The 26,550-nt window shown below is 37.6% G+C and overlaps 1 protein-coding gene across 1 annotated transcript in view; it reads right to left on the bottom strand.

Annotated features, from left to right (window-relative positions):
• The window catches only part of LARGE1 (LARGE xylosyl- and glucuronyltransferase 1), a 447,356-nt gene extending 421,314 nt beyond the window's left edge, over positions 1-26,042 (bottom strand). Inside the window, exon 1 of the mRNA XM_070756235.1 lies at positions 25,601-26,042. The gene's annotated coding sequence lies outside the window, so the exon portion shown is untranslated. The remainder of the gene's footprint in view (positions 1-25,600) is intronic.
• Between the last annotated feature and the right edge of the window lie 508 nt (positions 26,043-26,550).

Genomic DNA, 26,550 nt, shown 5'->3' with positions numbered 1-26,550 from the left:
CATCCATCCCTTTTTTTTATTCACGTAACTATACAGCACTTGTGTAGCTAAGAGCCAGGATTTCGAAGAAAGAACTGGGAATTACAAAAGAAGAAATAGAATTTTCTCCAGAAGGTATGCTATTAGGAATTTGGGGGGAGAAATACCCCAAAAGAACAAAGTATCTAATGGCGCATATAACAACAGCTGCTAGAATATCTTTCACTCAATTCTGGAAAAATAAAATGATTCCGTCAGAAAACAACACAATAGACAAAATATACAAGTATGCAGAAATGGATAAAAGGACTATGAAAATCAAGGAAATAAGTGATTTAGAATACTATGAGATGTGGAATAACTGGTACAAGTGGATAGAGAATAGAAACAAGGTACAGTGATCCCTCGATTTTCGCGATCTCGTTCTTCGCGAAATGCTATATTGCGATTTTTCCCACCCGATGACGTCACTCTCTTCCTTCCTTTCTCATCTTTCTTTCTCTCTCTCTTTCTCTATCTTGCTTCTTCCTCTCTCACACTCTCTTCCTCCCTCTCTCATCTCTTTCTTTCCTTCTCTCTCTTTCTCTATCTCTCCCCCTCTTGCTGGCGGGTGGCGGGCGGGCGGGGGCATCAGCGAGGAAGACCCAGGCAAGGTTCCTTCGGCTGCCCAGCAGCTGATCTGCTCGGTAGCGCAGCAGCAGCGAGGAGCCGAATCGGGGTTTCCCCTTTGCGTGGGCGGCGGGGAAACCCCGATCTTCGTCTGCTCGCTGCTGCTGCACTACCGAGCAGATCAGCTGCTGGGCGGCCGCAGCAGCAGCAAGCAGACGAAAATCGGGGTTTCCCCGCCACCCACGCAAAGGGGAAACCCCGATTCGGCTCCTCGCTGCTGCTCCGCTACCGAGCAGATCAGCTGCTGGGCGGCGGAAGGAACCTTCCCTGGGTCTTCCCCTGCCGCCCACGCAAACTCCACCATCTGCGCATGCGCGGCCATGGGAAAAAAAGGACGCGCATGCGCAGATGGTGTTTTTACTTCCGCAACCCTACATCGTGAAAAATCGATTATCGCGAGGGGTCTTAGAACGGAACCCTTGCGATAATCGAGGGATCACTGTATAGTGATACAATGTGTAAGGGGCATGCAAAAATGGATAAACACATAAACATGAAATAAATAATGTGTAAGGGTACAGAAAAATGGATAGATATATAAATGTGAAATACACTGTATATAAAACTGTAATACAAGAAATATAAGGAAATGGGTAAAGATCTGTAAAAAAATATTGTGATGTATATACAGTATTTTAATCTGTAAAACTCAATAAATAAAACTTTGAAAAAGTTGAACTGGGGTTATTTAAATCACATTTATGTCACCAACTCATTAAGAATCCAGAGGTTTTACAACTGCAAAACCAAGGGTAACATCACCTTTAGTTTACCTCTATATTTTCCTCAATATTGCAAAAGCAGGCAAAATACAGATCCTTCATATTAAAAAAGTATATAAATAAAACATATCAAACCTTATAGTGAATGAAATATTCATAAATGTTTTGTCTCAAAAGAATAACAAAAGCACCATATGTCACTATAACTTTGCAAATGCTTTTCTTGAATTCCATGGTGCAGCAAACATGGACAGAAAGTTCTCCCTCCTCCTCTTTCCTTTCTCTCCCTCTCACTTACAGGGAAATCAGGATCATCTATTAAAACTAAATGCTATCCTATTTGTGTCCATTAACAATAATTACTTCTCTATGTAACACCCAGTCAAATTACGGAATATATTGCCATCAAATGTGGTGATTTCAATTTAAGAAGTTTTATAACAGATGATGATACACCTGTTAGTCAGAGTGTCTAGTACTTCTTGAATTACAGCCAACATGCTTCACACATTCCAGGCTTGTGGGTTGCACAAATTACTATGACTGGCTATTGTGAAAGAAAATCCTGGACAAAATAAACCCTTGGCTTAATTCGGATGGCATTTCTTATGCAAATTATCCTTAATAAAACAATTATATATAGATCTGTCATGTAGTTCACGCTAAGCAAAGCACAGTGCATTCTTATTTAAATGCAAACAACAAGAAACTCACTCTGACTCTGGTTATTCGTTTTGGCAAGCTGTCAGTCCAATTACTGACTTCCATTCTTTTATAAGAAGAATTGAATTGCCACTGAAGTTTAAAGAAGAAATGGAACCGCTTTCTGGGAAAAGAGGCATATGCACATATTGTGCATATTTCCCAATATAAAGTGCCTGGTGATTTAGCACACACAGACACAGGATTTCTCCCCTTCAAGAAAATATGAAAGGAGGCGCTGAACTGACATAAGGCTCTTGGGAGGCTGTTAGGGTCTGGATGGGTGCCAACAGGCTCAAACTCAACCCTGACAAGATGGAGTGGCTGTGGGTTTTGCCTCCCAAGGACAATTCATCTATCCATCCATTACCCTGGGAGGGGAATCACTGACCCCCTCAGAGAGGATCCGCAACTTGAGCGTCCTCTTCAATCCACAGCATAGTTCCCTCTAAGCTGAGCAGTGAGCAATCACTCACTTAAAAATCATCATCAACTCAGAGTTTTCCAAACCTGCCCAGAAGCCGAGAGGGAAAGAGTGAGAGGGAAGGAGAGAGAGAGGAAGAGAGGAAGAGAGAGAAACAGATAGAAAAAAGAGAGGAAGGAAAAGAGAAAGAAAAAGAATGGGAGTAAGGAAGAGAGAAAGAAAATCAAAATCTATTTTGAAACTAACTCAACTATTTAAGTGGCATTTTGATATTGATAGAGTTTCCCTATTATGAGCTCACTGTTATAGACACACAGTACAGTATTTTATTTTGAAATTCTCTGAGGCAAAACAGGGTGGGTTTTTTATTTGTTTGTTTGTTTGTTTGTTTATTTATTTATTTATTATTTCTGTGCCGCCCAGTCCCGAAGGGACTGCAGCTCAGACACTATACTTTTCCGCCCCCCCCAAAAAAAAAATTAGAGGGAACACTGATCCACAGCTGACTTTAGAACACCATCTTTCGGCTGTGGTGAGGGGGGCATTTGCCCAGGTCCACCTGGTTCACCAGTTGCAGCCCTATTTGGACAGGGAGTCTCTGCTCACGGTTGCTCATGCCCTTATCACCTCGAGGTTCGATTACTGCAATGATCTCTACATGGGGCTACCTCTGAAGAGTGTTCGGAAACTGCAAATCGTGCAAAATGCAGCCGCGCGAGCAGTCATGGGTCTTCCCAGATACACCCATGTTTCTACAACACTCCACGGCCTGCATTGGCTGCCGATTGGTTTCCGGACACTATTCAAAGTGTTGGTGATGACCTATAAAGCCCTACATGGCATCGGACCATATTACTTATGGGACCGCCTTCTGCCGCATAAATCTCAGTGACCGATGAGGTCCCACAGAGTTGCCTTCTCCAGATCCCTTCAACCAGACAATGTCATTTGGCAGGGCCTAGGGGAAGGGCCTTCTCTGTGGCGGCCTCTGGAATCAGTTCCCTACTATAGGTAGGTAGGTAGACAGGTAGGTAGACAGGTAGGTAGACAGGCAGGCAGGCAGGCAGGCAGGCAGACAGACAGACAGACAGACAGACAGATAGATAGATTTGTATTAGGTGTAAGCAAATAAAGGATTGGAGTCATTGGACCTCACTTTCTCATCTCTGGATTTGAGCTTTACAGTTATATTGCTTTAAGAAGTTAATTTTCAGTGTTATCACAGAAGAGAGTAATTAGTGAGTTTGCTATCAGATAAAATTAATGTGAGAAGGAAGGTATTATTTTGCTTTATGAGAACAACATTTTATGATCAATTTCATAAAATTAATATTAGGGCATATAATTCACAGAAAGGAAGTTACTCTTTGACCGACCTAATGATTCATTTTTTAAATTAAAAAAAAAACCTTTAAATTTTGTATTAAAATACTATAGATCATTAAATGCATTGGGTAACCAAAATTTGAAGTGCTCATGACATTCCTTCCTTATTCCTTCATGTATCTTTTTCTTGTTTGAAGTATTTTACCTAAATCTGAAAACTAAAAAAGAAAAATTGGTTTCCAACTTTCATTTTCAGGGAGAACGTAAATAATAAGTTGCTGCTTCCCCAGCATTTTAAATTATAGTTTTCTGCAGGCTAGCCAGAGAAAAAATAGGGCAGAATTACCAGATATAATGGAACAGGGGAATGTAACTTAATGTAGGCATTGTATCAAAATTACATGTATCCCCAAAATCATTTTGTGAGGGTTTTTTTAATGGTTCCATCTAACATGAAAAATCTAGCTACATTATACTTTTCTTAATTTATTGAGAACACTTGTAACACTGAAGTTACAAAATAGACCAAATTGTTAACAATGGCAAAATATCAATGAATAAACTCAAAATTCTTTATTTCTTAAATGTAAGTGTAACACAATCATTATAACGGTTGTTTAAATAAATCTAAAACTTCCATTCTTTATACATGTTTTTTTAAGATATTAGAAAAACAAAGGCGAGAAAAAGAACAAAGCAATTTAGATCATTTGACAGTGAATAACTAAGGTAAGTCTTGCATTACAAATATTATTGCCTATATTTGCAAATATTCCCAAATTTTTAAATATTGCTTCTAGGTGAGAAAATACTATTTTACAAATTACACTTGCACTATTATAAAGCTTTTCTTACTTACACAAGCATGTCTAGAAAATTAAACTGAACTACGCATTTGGACATATTGCAGAATCCATTAGCTATGGTTATGAAAGTTGGACCTTAAAAAAAGCAAGGCAGGAAGAAGATAGATAGATAGATAGATAGATAGATAGATAGATAGATAGATAGATAGATAGATAGACAGACAGACGACACCATCAAAGATAACACCAGAAAAACTCAAAGAAGTAGTGCAAGATCCTGGTCCATAGAATTTCCAAGAGTCGGACCCAACTGAATAGATAATATCATCCTTATTTGGAATTTGGAATTTAGAATTAATCCTAAACTGAAATGAAAAAAATTATGAGATCTGAAACATTGTTAATTGTATGAATGTGCCAAGCTCTGAAAACATACCTTGGAAAAAGACATTATTTCCCATGGGTCAAATGAGACAGAAGCGTTGTTGAATTACAACATAAAACTATCACTATTATGGGCAGTAAAATGCATTTTAAAAGCATGCAAACTAGAGGAAATGAGGGAAGGAAGAACAGTCATTTCATGATCACCATACTCACAGAAATCAAAGTGTACTCTTCTTCAATGACATCACCTTGTAACTCTCCTACCAATTGCAGCTTTCATCTATTCCAATATATATTCATATACAGACACACAAACATACATTCTCTACAAGTGGAGAAAATTTCAAACAAATGCCAACTTGGCCGAGCCAGGCCATCTCAGCAAGTTCAGTCTGACAGCAGACTGCATAATAGCAATAGCATTTAGATTTATATACTACTTCACAGTACTTTACAGGCCTCTCTATTTTTTTTAATTTTTTTTATAAACTTTATTAATTTTCAGTAAAAAAGACATACAAACTTACAAACATTTAAACACATGTTAGGGGTTACAATTACCCCTCTTTTCTTGAAGTCAATTTTTAATACAGAAAAAAGGATAAAATCTTAAATCTTTAAATCAAACTAATATTCTAATTGAAAAGAAGAACTTTGTTTACATATTCTAATAAACATTGATAAAAAATTGATAAAAAAGAGAAGCCAACAACACTAACAACAAAAATATCAATAACATTTAATTATATTCATACCGTTTTCGTTACGTTATTTTCAACTTTATTCTTATCTATCCATGTATAAACTTTATCCCAAATAATATAAAAATCAGATTCTTCTTGATCATTCAGCCTTCTCGTCATCATATTACAGGCCTCTCTAAGCGGTTTACAGAGAGTAAGCATATTGCCTCAAACAATCTGGGACCTCATTTTACCAACCTTGGAAGGATGGAAGGATGGAATCAACCTTGAGCCTACTGAGATTCGATCTGCCAAACTGCTGGCAGCCAGTGATCAGCAGAAGTAGCTTGCAGTACTGCACTCTAACCACTACATCACCAAGGCTCTTAATGCTGGAAAAAGTCCTGATAACTCTAGAATTTCATCATGTAAAGGCAGATCTTGCACAAATAATGTCAATATGTAACAGTCCAGCCCACTGGGAAAAACCTGCATAAATTAGATCTATGTATAAGTATGTCAGGAGGAAATATCTGCGGTCCAGAAAGAACATCAAGGAAATCCTAACGTTTGCTCATGAATATCTAGGAAAAGACCAGGGCTTCTGGAACAATGTGCTCTTGGCAGAAAGATAAAAATAGTGTTATTTAACCCCAGTAGCACAAATATGTCTGGTGAAAATCAAAAATAGCATTTTACCAGAAGAACCCTATATCAACCGCAAAGCATAGTGGTGGAAATGTTATGATTTGAACTGCTTTGCTGCATCAGGGCTAGGCAGTTGAGCTTCAAAGAGTCCACTATGAATTCTTCATTGTACAAGAGGGTGTTTGAGGACAATGTCTGATGCTATTTGTCGGAAAACTGAAGATCAAGCAAAACTGGATCTTTAAAGATGAACATTTGCTCTAAACATTCCGGTTAATCACCAATAAATAGTTGTGGGGGAAAAGATGGGGATTCTATTTGAATACTATGTGATGATGATATTATGTTCATATATACTGTATATTAAAAAACATTTACATGGCGTATATTGCTTTTTCATATGATTATATTTACTCATTTATTGCACTCCAGCCACAATAAATGGTAATTGTTTGTAAAGGAGAGGAGAAACAGGTAACAAGAAAATAAGTCCATGGAGAGGGGTGGCATATAAATCCAATAAATAAATAATAAATAAAATAAAATAATTTTTACCTTTAACATTTAGGATGAAATCCAGAAATCTATAAAGCTTTTCCCCAAACATAAACAAATATAGCTTAGTGGATTTTTGTCAAAAAAATATGAGACAGTTATGAACCAGTTATAAAAGTACTGTAAAAGGTTAAACTTAAAAGCATAAACATATCTAGAAGTTTGTTTAGGACCATTATTTATCATCCAAAATTATTATCAGACAATCAACAATGAAAATATCTATTTAAAGAAATCTTACTGAATAAGATCAGGAAGAGCAGCTGATTGAAGCAACATTATTAATTTTAAAATAGACAGCAAATGTTTTTTTGCTTTTCTTAGTTCCACAGGCATTCTCTAGAAAGAAGACCTATATAGAAAGGGACTGGACTGGACCATTTAGTGAACATAACCAGTGTTCCCTCTAATTCTTTGGGGGGGGGGGGGCGGCAAAGTATAGTGTCTGAGCGGCAGTCCCTTCGGGACTGGGTGGCACAGAAATAATAAATAAGTAAGTAAGTAAGTAAGTAAGTAAGTAAGTAAGTAAGTAAGTAAGTAAACAAACAAACAAACAAACAAACAAATAAAAACCCACCCTGTTTTGCCTCATAGAATTTCAAAATAAAATACTGTACAGTGTAACAGTGAGCTCATAATAGGGCAACTCTATTAATATCAAAATGCCACTTAAATAGTTGAGCTAGTTTCAAACTAGATTTTGATTTTCTTTCTCTCTTCCTTACTCCCATTCTTTTTCTTTCTCTTTTCCTTCCTCTCTTTTTTCTATCTGTTTCTCTCTCTTCCTCTCTTCCTCTCTCTCTCCTTCCCTCTCACTCTTTCCCTCTTGGCTTCTGGGCAGGTTTGGAAAACTCTGAGTTGATGATGATTTTTAAGTGAGCAATTGCTCACTGCTCAGCTTAGAGGGAACTATGAACATAACTACAGTACATCTCCTCCAAAGAACTCTTTAAAAAAAAAACCCTCAATTTTCCAGTTAAAAAACCCAAGAGAAACATTTTACCCTTGAAAAAACTGACACTAGTTAGCAAACTCTATTCATGAGAGATATTGTGCATACATACATTATATAAAAGTATTGCTGAATCTATTACCTGATGAAAAAATATCCAACTAAGAAGCAAATGGTTGAATTCCTAATGAGTAAAGTTGCTACTCACGGTGTTTCATCTCCCCCACACTCTATTCATTTTCTCAGGTGGGGGCGAGGGAGACAGGACAGTCATTTTAAATTGGAGCTAGAAAGCTACCTTTGGATTAATGAACTGTGGTAAAAAAAAAAAAAATACTAAGACACTACAACAATTCAGCAGCTCCAGAACAGATAGAGCCAAGGTGAATGGTAGGTTCACGGGCATGGCGCTACAAATTCAATGGAGAAGTGACCTAAATTTATTTTTACTGGTTTTGATGTGTAAACTATATACATAACAAGACAGAAAACACATGCAGAAAATGCTTTTATAATGTTTCTGAAACTAGCAAATAAAATATATATTGCAGAGTGCCTAGATACAGGGAAAAGAAATGTGGCTGGACAAATGTATGGGGTAAACTTGGCTGCAGAGTAGAATTTAAGACGCTGATAGCACAGCATATCCCAATTTTTATTTGTAGCACATATTTGTACTGCTTACAGCTAGTGCTAAACTTATGAAAATTAGATCTGGAATTTTGGTCATAAATTGATGGAGTCAAGTCATCACATGATCAGATCCAATTTTACAATTTCTTTGATGGCTGTAAGCAAATCATGAGGTTGTTAAAAGACTCAGTGATCTGGCAAAAAAAAAGAGTCACGTACCACAATCATGTGACCACAGGATGCTGCATCCAATCATAAATGTGACCCAATTGTCAAATGCTCAAATTGCAGTTACATGACTGCAGAAGTGGTCAATGGTCATAAGTGTGTGTACAGATTATTAAAGCTCTTTTTTTTCCAAGGCTGTTGTAACTTTGAATAAATGGTTACAAGTCGACAACTATCTGTATTGCAGTATACAAAGTTAGTGTTTTCTTTTACTAAATTATTGTTCAAGATTGTTGGCAGCACAGCAGATTCTGTGTCATGAGGAAAAACTTCGCATTATGTCATTCAATGAATTGTAATTCAAATAATTTATTAAGCAACATATACAGTATTTCAAATCAAATTGCAGTCATCTTAGTATCATGACTGTAACATAGGACCAGATTTTCCTGCTTTGAATTGTATTTAAAATATTTAAAACCCCTAACTCAACATTTTCTAACAAGGATGGTTTATACATAATATAGACAAATGAATAGGAAATTATACACAAAAGCAAAAAGAAAGGGAGTGTAATATTCATATTGAATGTTTTACAAAAGAAATCAGGCTTCAATCCCAATAGAAATGAAAAACATTTCTTAAGTGGATATGTCATAAACATGGATTACCTTCAAAAGAAATTATTGCATAGTCAAACATTTCTCAGCTGCTATTTATTTATTAATTTTAGAGATTAACTAGATGGATAAGCATCATTCCTTTACCTATATAAAGGTCTACGGAGAGGGGCGGCATACAAATCCAATAATAATAATAATAATAATAATAATAATAATACTTAATGAAGATTACTTGTTGAATTCATAAGCAAGGAACAAATAACTAATTATAAGCAAGGATATTTAATGACAATTACTTGTTGAATTCATAAGCAAGGAACTTTTTCTCCAAGTTGTTATCTAGGTAACAATTATCGTAGCTGAATCTTTTCTAGGATCTCATATAAAATAAACACATAAAACATGAAATATTTGGCTTGGCTGCATAGCTAGAGGTATAACAAGCAGGAAGAGGGAGATTATGATCCCGCTATATAGAATGCTGGTGAGACCACATTTGGAATACTGTGTTCAGTTCTGGAGACCTCACCTACAAAAAGATATTGACAAAATTGAACGGGTCCAAAGACGGGCTACAAGAATGGTGGAAGGTCTTAAGCATAAAACGTATCAGGAAAGACTTAATGAACTCAATCTGTATAGTCTGGAGGACAGAAGGAAAAGGGGGACATGATCGAAACATTTAAATATATTAAAGGGTTAAATAAGGTCCAGGAGGGAAGTGTTTTTAATAGGAAAGTGAACACAAGAACAAGGGGACACAATCTGAAGTTAGTTGGGGGAAAGATCAAAAGCAACATGAGAAAATATTATTTTACTGAAAGAGTAGTAGATCCTTGAAACAAACTTCCAGCAGACGTGGTAGATAAATCCACAGTAACTGATTTTAAACATGCCTGGGATAAACATATATCCATCCTAAGATAAAATACAGAAAATAGTATAAGGGCAGACTAGATGGACCATGAGGTCTTTTTCTGCCGTCAGACTTCTATGTTTCTATGTTTCTATTTGGAGAATTTGAGGGAAATGAAGTTGTTTGAAATCTTTAGAAGTCAGCAGGCATTTACATCCAGCTTATTATAGTGATTTTTCTTATCATCTAACTGCAACTCAGAAAAATCACCAAAAAGAAAGCAAACGACACCACATTAAATCCTCTGAACATGAAATAATACATTATTGAAGTCACAGCAGGAGAGCTGCTTAGATGGTATTTAAAAAGAAAGGGTAGTTCTAGAACAACTACCTTTTTCCATTACAAGTTATAAACCAAAGAAAAGGGGAGATACATTTTATACATTTTGTGGATTTTTTTTTATCCACAATCACAAAAGGAACAAGGATGCTTGTCTGCATTTATTGTTCCTTTTTACAATAGTAGGAAGAATTAATGCCAAAAATATGTCCAAAATACAAAAGTGAAGATGTAAGATGTCTGTGTATAATATTAAAAATGTACAGCAAATAGCATTATCATCACCAACACAATACATTTCCTCAGAGTCTTAATTGGCATTAGTTCATGCTAATATCTTATTTCAATTTAATTTTTCTTTAGTTTTAGAACTTGCTTAGTTTCTGTTTGCATTATCAGACATATCTGTCTTTCTAAGCTAGGTAAATACATTTGCTTTTGCATTGTCTAGGCAACTAGTACTTGTCTGCTGTCTCGATCCAAATGACAATATGTGGTCACTAGGACTTTTCCAGGAAAAAGGACATATTTGTTACATTATTAAGTCCACCCAAAATCTGTTAATTCCTGTCTACAGATATTCCCTATGTGAAATGCATTTCATAGAAACCTTAAACATTCCAATTGTATTTTATTCTACTACGCTATGAATAAAATGATTACATCTAAATATTTGTGTCTTTCTAAACCAGCGTATGGCTACCATATAAGTCAAAATGGTTTGCAACCCCAACAATTCATGATTTCAAAGCTCCCAATGTCAAATCCTAAACTCAGAGGGCAGTAAGTTCCATTCAAGTGAACTGAATTATTTATGAATTATTATTTTTCAATTTGCGCCACATGACAATTCACATTATAATTGATTATATAAATTGCATATCATTTTCAGTTTCCTGTTATGTCCATAAGTCAGAAAAATAAAAAATGCGAGAATATTATTGTATTTCACAGTCAGGACTGCATTTTTTGGAAGCAACAAACTATTCTTACTATGAGCTCCCATTTTCAGAACTATAAAGCAGATTCAGAAGACGCAATCTCTAGAGAAGAAGAACGAGGATACAAGTCAAGAAACAAAAGAATCCAAAATCAATTTATGAAATTGCAGTTAAGTCATATCCTTGATTTATTCTGTATTCTGGTATAAACTGTGAAAATCTGAAGCAACTGTGGACTTTCAAAAGTTTCTTAGCATAAAAAAATCACTTATATGACAGGATTTCAGTTAGACTAAATCTTGAGATCCTATGTAGTAATGTTGCAATACAGTAGTTCTCATAATAGGTACCAGAAATTCCATTGCTTAAGGCAATGATGGCTAACCTTTTTTCTTGTCATGTCTCAAAAGCATATGCCTGCACAACAGTGCATGCGTATTGGATAGGAGTACTCCAAGGTCTTTGACAGAGTGAGGGTCATCTACATGTTCATTTCCTCCAAGTTTGTATTTTGTATTCTGGTTCTTTTTACCAATTTGTAAGACAGAGAATTTGTTGGTTGAGATTTGAAGTTGCCAGTTGTTTGACCATTCTGCTACATGATCAAGGTCTTCTAAGGGTAGAAGCATTGGTGGTGGTGTTAAATAGCATAACATGATCAGCAAAGAGAACACAGTTGCTTATAATATGATCACAAAGATCATTTATGCAGAGTATGAAGAGTGTTGGGCCTTGAGGGACACCACTGTTGACAGGAGCAGAATTTGATTTGGCACTTCCTATTTTGACCACTTGTTGTCTGTTACACAGGAATGCAGTTATCCAATCATGTAGAGGTCCAGAGATGCCATAGGATTTTAGTTTCAGAAGTAGTTTGTCATGTGTTCTGTCTGGGTTTTCCCAGACCTCAACACCAACTGAAAAAACAGCCAGACACTCTGGTAAAAGCCAAAAGTATTTTATAGCTGGAAAAAATAAGCACAAAGGAAAACCTGTCTTCACAACAGACAAGCTATAATACGTTACAGCAGGGTCCTGATGTCCAGTCAATACCACAAGCTTCTTGCTGGCACCCCCCCCCCCCAAGGTTTCAATAGTCCAAGGCACAAACCAGGATTGTAAGCCACCAAAGTTCACAGACAGGTCTCACGAATCTCCAAGATAAAACTCCACAAGCCAGGAAGGGTGGGTCCGCCTTTTATCCTTTCCCAAGAGCACCACACCCAAACCCAGCTGTAACCTCTAATGCTGGAAATACTTAGCCAATTGAGTCCGTCTCTGATTAGCTCTCCTTTGTCGCATATCTATGATGTCTTGAGCATTTTCCCCTAAGGAATCCAGGCTGCTTGCTGGGGAGAGCTCCCCCTGGTGGGACTCTGGCTGTCCTTCTTCTTCAGCCTGGGATTCCTCTTCCTCGTCAGTCTGCACCTCCTGTTCCTCAGCCTCTCCCTCTGAGCTGGAAACCGACAGAAGGTCAGCCATTCCCGGAGGGGTCCCAGACTGAACCACAACATCATGTACTACTGAATCAAAAGCTTTACAAAAGTCTATGTAAACTGCATCATTTGTTTTACCTTGATCAAGTTGAATCGTCCATTTGTTTTTGCAGAGTTACAGACTACAAAATAATTTTTTTCCTGATACCAAATTGTTTGTTGGAGAGTAGGTTATTTTTTTTCTAAGTGGAGTGTAATAGATTGGTTTATGATTGCATGTATGAAACATCTTTCAGCTGTGGCTAGGGGGGCGTTCGCCCAGATTCGCCTGGTGTACCAGTTGCGACCCTACTTGAACCGGGAGTCAGTGCTCAGTCACTCATGCCCTCATCACCTCGAGGTTCGACTACTATAACGCTCTCTACATGGGGCTACCTTTGAAAAATGTTCAGAAACTTCAGATCGTGCAGAATGCAGCTGCGAGAGCAATCATGGGCTTTCCCAAATATGCCCATGTTACACCAACACTCCGCAGTCTGCATTGGTTGCTGATCAGTTTCCAGTCACAATTCAAAGTGTTGGTTATGACCTATTGTTGTGGTTCAGTCTGGGACCCCTCCGGGAATGGCTGACCTTCTGTCGGTTTCCAGCTCAGAGGGAGAGGCTGAGGAACAGGAGGTGCAGACAGACGAAGAAGAATCCCAGGCTGAAGAAGAAGGACAGCCAGAGTCCCACCAGGGGGAGCTCTCCCCAGCAAGCAGCCTGGATTCCTTAGGGGAAAATGCTCAAGACATCATAGATATGCGACAAAGGCGAGCTAATCAGAGACGGACTCAATTGGCTAGGTATTTCCAGCATTAGAGGTCACAGCTGGGTTTGGGTGTGGTGCTCTTGGGAAAGGATAAAAGGCGGACCCACCCTTCCTGGCTTGTGGAGTTTTATCTTGGAGATTCGTGAGACCTGTCTGTGAACTTTGGTGGCTTACAATCCTGGTTTGTGCCTTGGACTATTGAAACCTTGGGGGGGGGGGGGTGCCAGCAAGAAGCTTGTGGTATTGACTGGACATCAGGACCCTGCTGTAACGTATTATAGCTTGTCTGTTGTGAAGACAGGTTTTCCTTTGTGCTTATTTTTTCCAGCTATAAAATACTTTTGGCTTTTACCAGAGTGTCTGGCTGTTTTTTCAGTTGGTGTTGAGGTCTGGGAAAACCCAGACAGAACACCTATAAAGCCCTTCATGGCACCGGACCAGATTATCTCCGGGACCGCCTTCTACTGCACAAATCCCAGTGACCAGTTAGGTCCCAACAGAGTGGATCTTCTCCGGGTCCCGTCAACTAAACAATGTCGTTTGGTGGGACCCAGGGGAAGAGCCTTCTCTGTGGCGGCCCCGGCCCTCTGGAACCTACTCCTCCCAGAGATTAGAATTGCCCCCACCCTCCTTGCCTTTCTTAAGCTAGTTAAAACCCACCTCTGCCGTCAGGCATGGGGGAATTGAGATCCTCTTTCCCCCTAGGCCTTTACAATTCTATGCAAGGTATGTATGTATGTATGTATGTCTGGCTTTTATATTAATGGGTTTTTAATCGTTTTTAGTATTGAATTACTATTGTACACTGTTTTATTGTTGCTGTTATCCGCCCCGAGTCTCTGGAGAGGGGCGGCATACAAATCCAATCAATCAATCAATCGATAAATAAATAAATAAATGTAGTGATCATGTGGTTTATGATTACATGTAGTGATCATTTTCCTTCTGTGTAGTTAACTGTGATCTATCTTTAAAATTGCTCCTTTAAACCTGTTATCAACATATGAGGCATTGGTAAAACGGCATACCAGAAACAGAAAAGAGGAATTGCTATAAGGAATCATCACCTTAGCAATAATCATCCTTTCTCTTTCACTTCCAAGCTGGTAAAAAGGAGCAGTTTTGCTTCCTCCTTTTTATAAGATGTGTTGGACATACAAATAGTGCTGAGATGAAGATAAAGATTGGCCTAAAGGTAGATTATATCAGAAAGGTAATAATGGCTCTATTGTGAAATGTCCAATGAAATCCCTCTAGAGATAAAAAATCGTTTGAGTGCTCTTTTCCATCTACCCTTCATTTTCCAAAGCAGAGATGCAATAAAAAGCAAACAGAATAGCAGGTATGTAAGTTATCTGATTATTATCATTAAGATTTTTCTTCAGAACCCGATCCAAGCTATGTTGTAGGAGATAATACTGTATGTAACACTATAAGAGCCATGGTGGCGCAACGGTTAGAATGCATTATTGCAGGCTAATTCTGTCAACTGCCAGCAGTTTGATTCTCACTGGCTCCAGATTGACTCCGCTTTCCATCCTTGCGAGGTTGATATAATTAGGAGCCAGATTGTTGAGGGCAATAGGATGACTCTGTAAACTGCTTAGAGAAGGCTGTAAAGCATTGTGAAATGATATATAAGTCTAAGTGCTATTGCTACAAATAACATTTCTTCAAATGCCCACCTGACAAAAAAGTTTCCAGAATTATCACATGAGTGGTTTGCACACTCGAATCCATTAATCTAAGGATGTGGAATAAAAGTAATTTCTTGGGAAACATCATTTTGTTTTTCTTTTTAAAAACCCAAAAGACTTGAAAGATTAATTAAGATATATTAAGATTTTTTTTAAAAAAAACATGCAGAGAATGCTATTTTAAGAAGGAAATGATCCATGGAAAATAATCTTTAGTTGCTCAGAAAAGTAAGTTTTAATAAATAGTAAACGTTCATAGGCACACAAATATGAATCTGATTAGTTTGCCACATTCTATGTAATGTGTGTGAACTACAACTTCTAGAGAGAGAATGCATAGAATATGTAGAATCCGCCATTAGCTTTGAGATGTGTTATAAACTCTTGAAGGTTAGCTCAAGTACCCCTGGGATAAACAGTAAAGTGTTACACTGCACTTGATCCCTGAGAGAGAGAAGTGTAATTTGTTGAAGTTGTTTGTCTTCTATAAAACACACAAACTCTTCCTTAAAAACAGTTCAGAAAGGCTTCGAGAAAGGACAAAATTCTCAACTATACTTTATAAAAGAAAGCAATTTTTTTTTAAAAAAATCCTATATCTAATGAACATTAAACATTGGCAAATATTGTAGGGATATGGATGAAAGAAAAATGCAACTTTATGCAGCATCAAAGAAAATTATAGTTCCAAAATTATGGAAAGTAGATGCTGTACTTTAACTTTCACTGGTACCCTACCTGTGTCCTAGTCACCAAAATATAAGGAGGGATGGGTTTTACTTCCCTTCCCATTGCGTCAGAAACGCAACTCAGAAATGACCCTCTGGACATGTGCAGAAGCTTCTGGGCATGTACAGAGGGTTCTTTGCCAGTCGTTTTCAAGGAGCATTGACCAGAGGACCGGTTCAGGGGCAGAGTCAGCTGACCAGTTCTTCTACCGGGGGCAAATTTCTGCCACCAGTAGAGGAAAAATGTTCTGAACCGGCAGCAGCCCACCACTGATCTAGACAAAGTGCACTGCAAGGATACTCAGGGAAACTAGGAGCTAAGTCCTGTAAACAGAGACTGGAAAAACTGAATATAGTCTTGAAATGAGAATGAAGAAAAATAGGATGCCATTCTTCTGAAAAAACCTGAAGGATATTACTGTACATAGGAGCCAAGACTTTTACTTTAGCATTCCAGAAGTGAAGATATGGAATAATGGAATCGAATTACAGAAAGACAGACTGTGAATGAATATAAGAAAAGAAGACCTTTCTAATATTAGAAATAGTTTGGGAGTGGAACTAATTCTTCAAGGTTGTGGTAGAATTTGTTTAATTTCACTGAATGTTTTCAAGCAGACAAATGTCCATCAGAGATGCTTTAATTTATATTACTGCACCAAGCAGGATTGGGTTTACTGATTTAAATGGTTCCAAATATCTTTAAGTACATAAGTACACTACCAAGATATTTAAGACGCCTCCACAAAATTCTTAGCGTGTGGTATTTTGAAAATCACCCCATCTGAACAAGATCTCATTTTGTTTACTTCACCTGTTAGTAAGAGCTTCCAATGAATTTGTGAAATCCTTTACAGAAATGTTACTTTAGAATTTAAGATAAATTTAATGGATATTTGCACCACATTGTTTCAATGCCTATGAATCTTATTATTAATTACATTTTATACACTGAAATTGTGTTTTAAGTAATTCAGTAGGAGCCAGTTGGTATCAATTAAGTTTACGGTTTTCCCATTCTAAAAGGGATGACATAGAATAATGGATTCAAATTACAGAAGAACAGATAATACTTGAATATTAGAAAATAAGACCTTTCTAATATTAAAAGTAGTTTGGGAGCATATCATAAGAGGGTGAGTTCTTGTCACCCACCTTAGATATACAGTGTTCCCTTGATGCGTTCCAAGACTGCCCGCGAAAGTCGAATTTCCGCGAAGTAGAGATGCGGAAGTAAATACACAATTTTTGGCTATGGACAGTATCACAAGCCACCCCTTAACACTTTAAAACCCTAAATTATCATTTCCCATTCCCTTAACAACCTTAACAACCATTTACTCACCATTATTACCATTTACTCACCATTATCATCATTGAATAAGACCCTTAGTGATCCTGATATTTATAAACATAATTATTTATTAACAATAATTTTTTTGCTATTTATTTGCAAAAATTATTAGTTTGGCAATGACATATGACATCATCGGGAAGAACCGTGGTATAGGAAAAAAACCGCGAAGTATTTGTATCAGGAAAGACTTAATGAACTCAATCTGTATAGTCTGGAGGACAGAAGGAAAAGGGGGGACATGATTGAAACATTTAAATATGTTAAAGGGTTAAATAAGGTTCAGGAGGGAAGTGCTTTTAATAGGAAAGTGAACACAAGAACAAGGGGACACAATCTGAAGTCAGTTGGGGGAAAGATCAAAAGCAACGTGAGGAAATATTATTTCACTGAAAGAGTAGTAGATCCTTGGAACAAACTTCCAGCAGATGTGGTTGGTAAATCCACAGTAACTGAATTTAAACATGCCTGGGTGTTTATATATATGTTTATATATCCATCTTAAGATAAAACACAGGAAATAGTATAAGGGCAGACTAGATGGACCATGAGGTCTTTTTCTGCCGTCAGTCTTCTATGTTTCTATGTTTTTAATTAATATTTTTTGAAAAACCGTGGTATAGGCTATTCGCGACGTTCGAACCCGCGAAAATTGAGGGAACACTGAAAAAGCCAACTAGATGACATGGGCTGGTAACTCTCTCTCAATCCTAGAAAGCAGGCAATGGCAAACAGATTTTCCCAAGAAAATCACAGTGACTTCTCCAGACAGTTGCTAGGAGCTAAACAATAACAACAACAATTCTGGCTTTAAGACATCCGCACACATGTACTTTATAATCAAAAAACTAATTTTATTGATTTAAAACACCTGAAACAATACCAATCATTTCATCAACTAAAAAACATCACAGATGTATTTTTAACCATATTTAAAGACCAACAATTTATTCTGTAATCTCAGCTGGCATAAGGTATGTCCTATGGAATACAGATACATAGAAGAAGGCCTCACATCAGATACGTGTAATTCCCCAAACAACTATGAAAGTGATCCAAAAGAATACTTCACTTTGGACGACTTAGGCTAAAATAATTTTTAAAAGGTAATTACAAGCATTTACGATAAGAAAGAGAAAATATTTTTCTTTTTCTCTTTCTATTCCTAATCATATAAATTTTCAATCAGGAAGAGGGGAAGTCATGGTGGAATTATCAGTGTATCTGAAGCTGGATTCTGAAACTTTATTTTTTAAAAAATAAGCATATGAGTAATCACTGAACTATGTGTCAAAATGTGACAATATGATGTCTTCAATGGAACCTTGAATTTTCACTGTAAGTCACGCTGGTTATATGTTGAAGCACCCATGTGACCAGACTTGATTTTATGACTATTTTAACAGTGGTTATTAAATAAATACAAAAATTGCTAAGCAAATAAATGTATTGCTATGGTTGTCAATAACCATGGACATATGGCTATAGAATGCTGCAACCTGCCAAAAAGGTAAGCCAGTTGCCAGGAACTGAAATGTGGTCATTTCGGATCCTGGCAAATGTGGGGATAAGTGCAGCCATCAGAACTCCAGAAAGGAGTCATATGGAGCCTTTGGGGGATTTATTTATTTGTTTATTTATTGGATTTCTATAACGCCCCTCTCCCAAGACTCGGGGTGGCTCACAACATATAAAAAAACTGTAAATTACAATGACAATCAATCCAATTAGATTAAAAATTGCATAACTATTTAAAATTCCAAGGTATATTAAAATCAATCATATCCATTCATACAAAATCAATCATAACCATGCAATCATCCATTGGCCAGGGGCTAAGATCTAATTGGCCCAAGCCTGGTGAAATAAATGAGTCTTAAGACTCTTATGAAAGGCGAGGAGGGTGGGGGCAGTACGAATCTCTGGGGGGAGCTGTTTCCAGAGGGCCGGGGCCCCCACAGAGAAGGCTCTTCCCTTAGGTCCCGCCAAGCGACATTGTCTAGTTGACAGGACCTGGAGGAGGCAGACTCGCTGGAATTCATGAGGCAGGAGGTGGTCCCGCAGGTAATTTGTTGTATGAAAGGTCATTAAGGGACCAGTCATTAAGCAACTATATGTATACTCTGCACAAATTTAACTGTGAGATATAGAATAGCATTGCTGATTTGCTACAATACACCAACTATAGCATAACAAGAAGCCTGATTCTAACAAACTAGAGTTCTTCTAAACCCAATGAAAACCTGTGAAACCTTAATAGAATTTGCATCAATCCTGAAAGACATAAATGAGGAGCATCAAAACTTGAATTATATCCAAGATTGAATTGGAAGCCAGCAGAGCATGAAATGCACTAATGTGGCATATATTCACATTGATTGAGTTTTTCCTTGTTATGATGACAGAAATCTTACATGTTGCTATTGCTTAGCTATGGCTTATACAGTGTCTCTAGGCAGTTAAGCCTGAGAGATGTTACAGATATTACTGTCAATTCTCATTTGCACCAAAACCTAAAGTAAAGACAATAATATATAGGAGAAGCATATTATCAAAGAACAAGACATATATTATTGGTTTGGCTCAGGTGGAAGATGGCATTTTTGGTGCCAGAAATGTCTGATTACCCAAAAGGTTTGTGATTCATACTAATTGTTGGTGATCCAAAAATCCCCATTAAAATCAGAAGGGAAAAATATAAAGAGACCTCATCTCAATTGTTCTAATTCTATTTTTGCATTTTAGCATGTCCACTCATTCATTAACACTACTTTTCGATTCTCAGCAATGTCTCTAGAGAATAGGACTTGGGGGTTTTTTGGGGGGGGGGCGTGGGGAGGTTGGCCTATAAAATGTTTAAGTTGGAATTTTTTATACTTTGCTCATTGTGTTTATGGTTTACATAACTGGAAAAGAAATATATTTACTTTCACTAGTGGCATATGGTGTGGTTCACAAGTGGCATGTGGTCAATATAAAATAAGAGCATTGACAACAAACAAGTAAGTTAATGTTTAAAACTTGCATTTTTACATGCTGCTTATTTTTTTACAAATAACAACATCAAGTAACCACCGCCCTCCCCATCAAATTTCATAACAGAATACAGAATTTTATAGCACATTTTTGGTCAAAATAATTGTTATCTTATGAATACATTTTATCTGGAGTCTAAAATAGCAAAAATCAAATGCTATAAAGATCTTTACCTACATACACTTGTTTTGAATAATCAGGTGTAGCTAACTTTTTTAGGTCGACAAAAGCAACTTCACAATGATTGCAGATTCTTCTTTAGAAACAATGGCATCTGAAATAGTGTTTAAAATGCACTATGAAGTACAAAAGTGACCTCAATGTTTATATATTGTAAGGATGCATTTTAGGCATAATTTAGTTGTAACACAGGAGAACACAAAACAAAAAATTCCCTTACCTAAAAATGAAGTATGGCATTACCTACTTCAATTTAAAAATATTAACCTCAATGTAACATTTCAAACCTAAATTCAAGGAAATAGATTATGATCCATGTACAGAGTCAAAGTTTGTAATCAAGGAATCCATCCCAAATTATCCATTAGTCTTTTTGTACCACCTGAATTCATACATAATGTACTTAATGCAAACACATTTTTGATTGGCAAAAACTATAAGCCTTATGGTTCCTAGAATTATACTAGCATAGCCAATTAAACTAATGATTTTATGGCCACACTTGTCTAGTATCAATTTATCCCAATATCTGGGCATCAGGATAAATAACTAAAAAGGACAATTATGAAAACTGGATTTTGATGCCCAATATAGAAATATTTCTGTTTCCAAATTGTAAATAGATATCTGTGATTAGGCACATTTGTAGCATTGTCTCTGAGTCTTCGGAGAGGGACGGCATGCAAATCTAAATAATAATAATAATAATAATAATAATAATAATTGTGCATCACTGGAGAATATGTAAGAACATTTCATTTTTACAAGAGACACACAATAAACAAATGCTTAATAAAACTCACAGAAGAGATAGTTCTGGGCACCCACACAATATGTATTTGTGAAGAAAATTACCTAGGTGAAATATTCTAATAATCAGAACTTATTATCGTATACATACATGCATATATACAGTACATATGCTTGTTTTTTTGTTTGTTTCAATCCCTGTAGTGTATTTATAAATTCCATGTTAATCTGTTCAACATTGTATTTAGAGAAGTGTTAGAATACCAATAAAGTTCAATAGCTTACATACAGTACCTAGCATTTTAATATCCAGCCCTATTCCAGTTCCCTTTCGTGTGTACTCCTTCAACATCTAAAAGGATTATTATATTTCTGTATAATGACATTTCAAATCTAACATATATATTATTATTTTAAAAAACAGGCAGAATATCTGCCATTTTATTACCTTTTAAAACTACTACTATTAGTACATATTCAAGTATATTCCTTCCAGTGCGTTACCAAAGAATAGTTATTTTAAGTATTTCCTAATCAGAAAGCTGGTATGGTGTAGTGATTAAGGCATCAGGCTGGAAACCAGAAAGCTCTGAGTTCCAGTGACGACTTGGGCACAAAGCCTGCTGGTAACTTTGGGCCAGTCACTTTCTCTCAGCCCTATGAAGGAAGGAATGGTAAATCACATTTTAAAAAAGAAAACTTTGACAAGAAAATTGTAGAGATTTGTTCTGACTGCTAATGCATGATATCAGCTGAAACATTCAGCCAAAATACTGATTCTAGGCAGGACTCAGGGAGAAAAATGGAAGGAAAAATGTACTAGCCTTAATATGGATGGCATAACTTGTACACCTTCAACCGCAAAGCTGCCAAGTCAATTACCTATCAATGACTATGCAGCCACTGCAGATTGTTACTGCCCTTTAAGCCTTAATAATCACAAAGTTGTGATCCCATCAGTAACCCAAAGGAAAAAAATGTTAAGGTAGTAGGAATTCCTGTAACTACTTAATTTTAAGTTAGATTTTTCTTTTGATTTTATTACAATTGGGCTCACTGTAGTTATTTACAAGATTTCCAATGTACTGAGACAGGTCAAGAATATCAACAATAGTAATTGCACTATATATTGCTGAATAGAAGACTGAAGAATACAAATAGCAATGTTGATATATAAAATTAAAAAGTTATTCCAACGGCTCACTCATGGGTGCTTCTTGAAACTACAGGGAAAAGGTAAACATCCTTTGGTTCATTTATCAAAGTTTCTATATTTCTTAAGTAAAAAGGTGATAAAGAGTAATTGATATGACATTTTGAGTAGGGAATGATGTATCATTCATCTTATTCAGATAAATGTCCTTTTAGCTAAAAGGGTCATCATTATTTTTAACAGCTGATGTACTAAGATTCCAAAGAGTACAGTGCATAACTTCTTGTACTTGATCTGAATTACATTCATACTCACTTAGAAATTTAATTTAGCATTTGCATTGTCATATAACCAAATGCTTAAATAATTACTAAAATCTCTTAATTTTGCTAAAATTAAATGGAAGCCAAAGAAAACTCCAAATTGGAACCAAGGCTACGGAAACAATCTCTATTTAGCTTCTTACAAATCTATCCTGAATTACGATTTAAAGACTTATCTGAAAATCCCAGTGGTCACCAGTTTTCTTTCCCACAAAGTTTAAGCAAATGAATATTCTATTAGAAAGCACTGATAATAACCTGAAAATTTCCAAATACTGTTAGAGTGTTCTTTAGAATTTGTGTTCATTTGTGTTTGGATTATACCCAGCTCTACTTTCAATATTTAAGATAAAAACTGAATGTTAGTTCTCCAGTCCAAAATGCCCATAACATTTGCCTACAACCCTTCAAATTTAACTTAGCATACTGAATTCAAATTTCAGGATGGTCAAGGCAAAACAACACAACTCCCACATATTTATCTCATAGCAAATTCATTAATCTAGCTGTATTTATGCAAAGTGAGTTTACTTAAGATCAGACTTACAAGTCACTCAATAGGTCTTGAGTTATTTTATTCGTTGAACAAAGTAAAATACATTTTTTATAAGTTAGCTCATTATATTAGAAGTATACTATAGTTATGCAACACTGCCTAGCATGCCAAGTTCATGGTTTTACATCTTAGCGGCTAGCTTTGTCTATCATATTCCATTCTAAGCACATAAGGCAAAGAATAAAATAAAAAGAGAAATTCAGGGCTAAGTGGAGAAGATTTTACAGCTGTTTAATTAAAACATATTCACCTATGCCTCCAGAATCAATCAACTATGACAAAAAAATCATTATTTGCCGTCTTTAATGATAATACAAAAATAATCTTCATTAAGAAATATCTTATACAGCCAAAAGAGGTCTATATCAGATAGATGTGGAATGCAGACTATAAATTAGGAATATTTATAGCAATACTTAAAGAAAACCTTGACAAACTTCAGGTTAACCGCTACAGACTCAATACATTGTTTATTTGTTCCCTAGGGAAATGAACTGAATTAATTAAATGATACAATGCACAGACAATATAACAACAAGAATCTGTTGCAGAAATGTAAGCAGTGTATAATACTTCCCACTTTTTTTTCAATTAAATAGTCATCTAACATTGTACTTAATGAGTTGAAAGCAATCCATTCCTTGAAAAAGATCCCATTTAACCACACTGTCTATTAAGGGAGGGGACTGGCTTTAATAAATTCAGAGAAGACTGAAAAATGTTTACTGCCCATTCATCCTGGAAAAGAAGTGGACACAGCTGATAATGTGACAGCTCTTTATTGAATGTAATCGCTTAAGTCAAAGCAGCCAGAAAGCTTGCTTGTGGAAATGTTGAAGTGACCTTTCTAGCATGCTAATTAACATACCTTCAGGTGTGGATACACCAGCAATTATTTGTAGATAAAGAAGAAGGACTTTTGCTAGCTGTGCCATTTTAAACAAAGGGTAGACTATAATGCTGATCTAAAAGGAAAGCTTTCAAGTTAATCAAGGTTGTCCATTCGAGATTTTATTACACTTATTAGTATTTCTGCAGATCACAGATAATTCTTCCAATAATAGTTAATATCATAAATTATTTAACAGCATGTGCCTCTTTTGGCAAACTGATGCTTAGTTAAGGATGCACGTGTTTATGGACAAACTGCACATTTGTTTCTAAATCTTCACCCGCTTCATTCTCGTATCTTTATTCTAGGGCAAATTTCTCTTTTTTCTCAATGCCTAAGACATGTTTCGCCTTCTCTCATATTAAGAAACTGGCTCAAAAATTATGTATTTATATAAATACTGAGATTAACAGGGATTTCTGCTCTAACTGTAAACATGTTCCTCTATGCTATTCCACCTCCTAATCCCTTTTTATAAAAGTGGCATATAATGCAATAGTGATACTAATAGGATTCTAACATTCCCTCCCCACTGCTCCCCAGCCATGCTGTCATGCAATCTGGACTCTATGGTGAAGATATCTGATTGAGGTCAGTGAAGAGATTTAAAGTCTCGCTAATAAGTTGAAATATTTTGTGTTCAGGGTGAACATTTCCAGAACACCCAAGTTTTATGAGAGGGAGGAGAGTCCACTTTCATCAACTTTTTTCACTTTACAAAGTCTCCTAAAACAATCTTTTTCAATGACAGGTAACAAGTGACAATTCTCCCAACTTTTTAAAGTCCCAGATCCACATTTTTTTTTAAAAAAAATGAAAAACAGCCAAAAGTTACTTTTTCTATGGAGGAATTTCAATCTTAACACAAGTGCCTTAAGTTCCAAATAAAATGGGGTGGGAGTGTCAGCTCCTGGAAAAGGTACATCATCTACCAGTCAAAATGTTTTGCAGTTGCTCTGATCCTGTGCAGATCCATTCAGATCCGGGATACTTATTCCCAAGGATGCAAGTGTTATGCGTTACAATAAACCATTTTATTCGGAGTCCTTAAAAAGAGCATCAGCCTTACAGCTTACAATTCTATCAGACCCTTGGACAGAGGGAGGCACATTCCCTTCTACAGAAATATGTGCAGGATCGAAGCGGAATTTCAAAGGGAGGGAGGCAAAATAAAAAGAAACGGGGGGGGGGGAGGAAGCGCTACCCTTTTGCTCCTTCCCCACAAAGCAACGCCAAGCCGACCGAACATCACCGCCCAAGCCCTTTACCTTCTTTGTGGTCGCCGCCGCGGAAAGCTCTCCAATCTTTGCCAGTGGGGAGATCCCCGGGGTGACACCGGCCCTTTCTTTAACCGAGTGGTTGTTTTGCTCCGCCGCGGGAACTCGCCGGGAGAAGAGAGGACAAGCCCCTCGGTCCAGGTCCGGCTTTGGAGACGCCACGAAAGCGAGGAGGTCGGGGGGGGGGGGGGGAAGCTGTCACGAAAAACAAGGCTCCGCTCCAAGCGAGCCCGGGCGCTGCGGGGTCCCTCCAGCGGTCCCAGGCTGGGGGGGAAGCAGCTCCGGTCGGCCCAATTCGGGTGAGCTCAGCGGAACTGTGTGTGGGGGGGGGTGTAGAGAAGCGGGGAGGAAAGAGAGACTTGGCAGGATCAGGAGCCCCCCTCTCCCCGGCTGCCTCTTCGGGGCCTGCCCGCTCCGTCTTTCTCCATGCTGCCTCGGGGGAGGCAACTCCCTAGAGCCCGGCCGCGCGCCGCCGCCTCCACCCTCGAGCCCTCCCGCCGGCGTCGGCCCGCGGGACCCCGAGGTGGCCGGGGCAGAGGCGCGACTGCCAAGCTCCGCCGCGGCCTCCCCGGGGCCTGCAGGCACGCCTTGCGGGGAAGGCCAGGCCCGGCTGTGGGGTTGAGGGATTTTTTTTTTTGGCGCGGCTGGCGGGGAAAAGCCCCCCTCCGAGAAGACCGCGGGTGGACTATGAAGAAGAGGTGGCGACCCGGCCTGCGCTCTGGGGGGCTGCCGCTGCCTTGGCTTCCCTCACTCCTTCACTCGCCGGCTGGGCTTTTTTTTCCTCCTCAGCAGCGCCCCGCCGCCGGTCCAAATGCCAACCCGAACGCCCCCCCCTCTCTCTCTACAGGGGAAGGCGGGCTCCCGGGTGGCGCTTAGCGAGGCTGCTGCCCGGGGTAGCTTCTCTCTTTCTCGCTTGCGGGGAAGCCGACTGAAAGCGGCGG

The sequence above is a fragment of the Erythrolamprus reginae genome, chromosome 6, assembly GCF_031021105.1.
Source record: "Erythrolamprus reginae isolate rEryReg1 chromosome 6, rEryReg1.hap1, whole genome shotgun sequence".
NCBI lineage: Eukaryota > Metazoa > Chordata > Lepidosauria > Squamata > Dipsadidae > Erythrolamprus > Erythrolamprus reginae.
Note: the sequence above shows the minus strand (reverse complement) of the source record. Positions and strands in the feature narration are given on the sequence as shown.